A 5,396-nucleotide genomic window follows, 5' to 3' on the forward strand; every position below is an offset into this window, starting at 1 on the left:
CACTGGGGTCAAATCACTACCACTTTATGATGTGATCAACCTGCCCCAAGGTGCCTGGCTGTCCCCAAGTGCATGTGGCTAAAAGTTAGTCACTTTGCTGGCACTCGGGCAACTGTAATGGCAGTAAGCACATTCAGCCTTGGTAAGGGGAAGTCCGTGTCATCGAGCCCATTTAATTTATGAATCCATGGAGCAAGTTCTGGGGTGACTAAGAGAGGAGGCTGGCCAACATCCAGAGAACAGATTGTGGAAAGTCTCCTGCATTTTGAAGATTCACAAGATGCATAAATACATTTACAGTTTGGACCAATTTTAAGAGGGTCTTGAATCCCTCTACATACCTCTTCTCCCATCTTCCTTGTCATCCATTTTCTTATCTTGCCCCTTCCAAGTCCCTGACCATACACCTAGAAATTTGCCCCCATTTTGTGTCACTGTAGGACCTTATCTCAGGTCAGCTTCCCTAAGAGGGAAAGTGGACAACAAGATGTGTTACCTGAACTTCTACCCACTAGAAGGAGTTTTCTTCTCTACAGTCCTTCAAGGACGTTCTGAATATAATATAATGGCACATATAGTATAATAGTATACTTTTGGCCACTGCCAGTGTCCTGTGCCGAGTATTCTCTAAAGGCTAAAAGCTTTCCCTCTTAGCTCACTGATCATAGGAAGCTCTCTGTGAGGTCCTAGGTATAGGCTGAGCATGGAAGACATATGATAGGAGTGGATGGTGGATGTACTGGGGACGGAAGCAGCTCGTGCAGCTTACTGGTATGTTCAGACTTGGGCCTGATCTTACAAGTACCACTTGTAATTAATGGACGATGTGCACTCTAGTTTATGGTTTGGGATCAGTTTGGGCTATATAGTCACCAAATATTTCATGGTTAAGTGTTTTTATACTGTCCTGGAGTCTAGTAGCAAACCAGGTGCTAGTTCTCAAAAGAGCCATTTGCTGAAGAGATGCTTTCTAAATGATACTCTATTAGGGCAAAGCTAGCTTCACCTGGCAATTTCAAATGATTGTCCTCCTGGCCTTAATGTACATATGTTTCTATCACATCAGTGTATTTCAAACCAAAGGCCACCAGCCCCCATCTTTACTTTGTTCTAACTAGTCAAATAAGAGATTATCTCATGCCTCAATTTTTCCCCCACCTGCTCTCCCCCGCACTGATTTAAAAAAAAAAAAAAAAACCAACATGAAGAAGAAATAAAGGATGGAGGGTTAGAGAGCCCTTTGGGAAATTTTCCTATATTGGGCTCTGGATCCCATAAAACTGCCATATAAGTATTTATCCTTCTCATGGGAAGCATGTGGGATTAACAGACTGTGACAATGGTCTTTTATTTTTCCATAATATTTTAACTTCTATCTGTTAAAAACCTTTCAAGAACAAAGAAAGCAACTTAAAGAAAGCAATTTATATTATAAAACTTTTATTTGATCTAACACTTGATCTTGCTCTTTTGAGTTCAATGGCTTCACCAGGGGAGATGTGAGTGAGGGAATTCATACCTTTTTATTATGGAAAGTTTCAAACATACATAGAGAGAATGGAATCCTGAGCCTCCATGCACCCATCACCCAGCTTCAATGGTTATCAACACTCCATTCCTCTTACTTATATTTTGCCCTTCTCACCACTAGTTTTTTTTTTTTCTTTTGCTAGAGTATTTTAAAACAATCCAAGACATTATATCATTTCACTTGTAAATACTTGGGTAAAAATCTCTTATCACATACAGATTAATTTTATAACCATAACATAACCATAATTTTATTATCATACCCAGCAAAATTAATAATTCCTTAATTCATCTAAAAATCAGTCTGTGTTCAGTTTTCCCCAATTGTCTCAAAATGTCTTTTTATAGTTGGCTTATTTAAATCAGGATCTAAACATAATCTACATATCGCATTTGGTTGGTAGGTATCTTTAGCCTCTCACTCTTTTAAAAAAGTTATATACAGGCTTTCTATTGAAGTAATTTGTATTTCTTTCTAGTTCCTAAAATAGACATCACATTTCTAAACGGAACAAAAAAGGCTTCACTGAAGAGCCATGTATTAGACTTTCAGACCGGTGTAAGAAAACTGATAAATGAATAAATGAAGTTGAATAAATTAAGGTGCACATTCAGAACAGAACGGTAGCTTTTAGTTAGAGACACGCAAACCAAAGGCAAAAACCTGCCAAGATGAAGGCAGGTTTTTCATTGTTTATTTATTTATTTATCTTTACTGCTCCAGTCAATGAAAGGAAAACTTGACTGAGGCCCCAGGGCCTGGGCCTCCGGCAGGAGGCAGCCCCCACAGCCAAGGAAGAGCAGTGCAGGGGCCTTAATTGACCTTCTTCTTGGGGCCAGATTGCTGGCCTTAGCTGCACTTCTTGAAGCGGGTGACAGCGCCGGGGTGCGGGCGAACGTCACACGTCTGCCGATCATCTTGTCGCAGTTGTATTTCTGGGCCAGTGGGTGGAGGGAAGGCTCCATGATGCCACCTCGCAGGCGAAGCACCAAGTGCAGGGCAGACTCCTTCTGGATATTGTAGTCTGAGACAGTGCCGCCGTCCTCCTGCTGATTCCCCGCAAAAATCCCGCGCTGCCGGGCCGGCGGAATGCCCTCCTTGTCTTGGATTTTGTCTTTGACCTTCTCAGTGGTGTCACTGGGCTCCATCCACCTCGAGGGTGACGGTCTTGCCGGCTAGGGTCTCCACAAAGATCTGCAACTCTGCGTCTGCCGCAAGACCGCCCCCTTGAAGAGGAGGAGTCTTTTTTTAATTTTTAAAAAATAAGGGCCCCTGGGTGGCTCAGCTTTTAGGAGTCTGCCTTCAGCTCTGGTCATAATCCCAGGGTCCTGCGATCGAGTCCCATATAGGGCTCCTTGCTCAGGTGGGAGCCTGCTTGTGCTTGAGCACTCTCTCTCTCTGCCAAATAAATAAATAAAAGATCTTGAATATATATATGTATATATACATATACACAACACTATGTGTTTTCTTTGTTTCCCTTTAAGTTCATGTAGTGTTCATCTTGATATTATATAAAGTGCATTGCCAAACTAGAATACAAGCTTTTAAATACAATTTAAAAGTTTAATGGATATTTGATGCAATTAAAAAAAAAAGATGGCAGAGAAAGTTCCCTTTGGTTTAAAGTCTTATACAAAAAAAAAAAAAAAGCCTTCCTTATACATACACAAGCAGTGTTTCCTTTTTGCCTTCGCATACGTTAGTGTAAGATATTACTGCAAAATCAGGTGACTCCAGGGCAAACACTTGGGCACAGAGCAGGGTGACAGTCATTGTAAGGAATTGCTTTCTTCCTGTGCGAGAAGCCACTCTTGTGTTGGCAGTTTCCCCGGGCAAGAAGTGGAAGGCTTTGGTGAAGATTGTCATCCATCTCCAAGGCCAAGTTGAAAATGACTGTTTAGGATGTCACTGCAAAAGCAACATAGGCGGGAGAGCTGTTTGAAATGTTCTTATAACCGAACTTCAGGAAAGCACACTTTATAAAGAGGTACAAGAAAACCAAACACGCAGACACCCAAAGTAGGTATATCTCCAAAGAAAAACAGGGATGTTCCCAATCTGTTTGCCAGAAGGCTTAGGCACCCCTTGGCATGTTGTGTATATGCGCTTCTGCTTCTCAGAGGTGGAAGAGGGGAGGCTCTCCTCTGATTAGGAGAATACTATGCTCAGTGCTCCCTAGGACGGTTGTCTAGGCAGGATCAAACTAAAGAGAAAAGGAACTCATGAAGCACACCCAAGAATTTTGTCACAGTAAAGAATTGTCAGTCCCTTGGGCGCCTGGGTGGCTCAGTTGTTTAAGCGACTGCTTTCGGCTCAGGTCATGATCCTGGAGTCCCTGGATCGAGTCCCGCATCGGGCTCCCTGCTCGGCAGGGAGCCTGCTTCTCCCTCTGACCCTCCCCCCTCTCATGTGCTCTCTCTCTCTCATTCTCTCTGTCTCAAATAAATAAATAAAATCTTTAAAAAAAAAAAAAAGAATTGTCAGTCCCAATAAAGAATGTGGAAAAACTCCTAGAAGCTGCTTTTTTCTTTTCTTTTTTTTTTTTGAAGATTTTATTTATTTATTTGACAGAGAGAGACACAGCGAGAGAGGGAACACAAGCAGGGAGAGTGGGAGAGGGAGAAGCAGGCCTCCCGCGGAGCAGGGAGCCCGATGCGGGGCTCGATCCCAGGACCCTGGGATCACGACCTGAGCCGAAGGCAGATGCCCAACGACTGAGCCACCCAGGCGCCCCAAAAGCTGCTTTTTTTCTAGGAGAGCAATGTAAGCCAGTGCACCTGCCCCCTGTTTTGCTGAGAGTTCATAGTCAGATCTGTATTTGTGTTCTTAAAAAATTTAGTGTTCTTGCCAGCTGAGAAATAATGTCATCAGTGGTCAAAATTGGTACCTCTCCTCTTGAACCTCTCTGTGTATTATCTATGATACTGATTTCAAGAGTGCACCAGAAAATTTGTCCTAACCCATCACCACCAGGGACTCACTGTGTACAGTGAGAACCCCCCTGACCACCACTTCCCCGGCAGCTGAGCTCCAAGGCCACCATCTTGCTGGGGCTGAACTTTGCCACTCTTAAGTCTCTATCAATCAAATAGAATGGCCACTCTTTCTCTGTTACTGGTTTCATTTTGGTTTTGTTTTATGCCATTTATTTATTGAAGAAACTGGGTACTTTGTCATGTGGGATTTCTCACATTATGGATTTGGATTTGTAATCTTGTGATGTCATTTAACATATTTTTCTATCCTCCATATGCTTTATAAACTGATACCTGCATTTAGAGGCTTGATGATCTTTGTTTTTGTCATGAATACTTTGTAAGTGGTGGTTCTATAGGTTCTACCACATCAGATCAGGAGGCACAGGGCGTTGTCCAACTTGTAGTGAGGTTGAGATTAATCAGTGAGTTCAGGAGATTCCAGCTGGTTTAAAGTTTGTCATCAACTTTCCACCCAAAACTTTTATTTTATTTTAAATTTATTTTTTTAAAGATTTTATTTATTTGTCAGAGAGAGAGAGAGAGAGAGAGAGCACAAGCAGGGGGAGCTGCAGGCAGAGGCCTCCCCACCCAAAACTTCTAATAATAATTGATGACCATTGCCTAGATCCATTATTTCATAAAGGAGTGCAAAATAGTGATTTTTCTGTTTCCACCATTTTTTTTGCATTTATTAACTGTGGTTTTTCTATAAATTACTTTCTCTCATCATTGATTCCAACAGTCTGAAATATAAGACATGCAGGAAAGGCACTTGGATCCTTCCCCTAAAAAAAAAAAAAATCAACTTTCAGAATAACGAGATCATACTCTAGCAATGTCCAGGGGTGGTCAGTGAGGTTTTTGGGTTTTTTAAACCACTACAT

The 5,396-nt window shown here is 42.0% G+C and overlaps 1 pseudogene; it reads right to left on the reverse strand.

The window, feature by feature from the left end:
* Positions 1–2,380: 2,380 nt before the first annotated feature.
* Positions 2,381–3,757, reverse strand: LOC110575439 (annotated as a pseudogene).
* Between the last annotated feature and the right edge of the window lie 1,639 nt (positions 3,758–5,396).

This window comes from Neomonachus schauinslandi, chromosome 4 (genome assembly GCF_002201575.2).
Source record: "Neomonachus schauinslandi chromosome 4, ASM220157v2, whole genome shotgun sequence".
In the NCBI taxonomy this organism is placed as follows: Eukaryota; Metazoa; Chordata; class Mammalia; order Carnivora; family Phocidae; genus Neomonachus; species Neomonachus schauinslandi.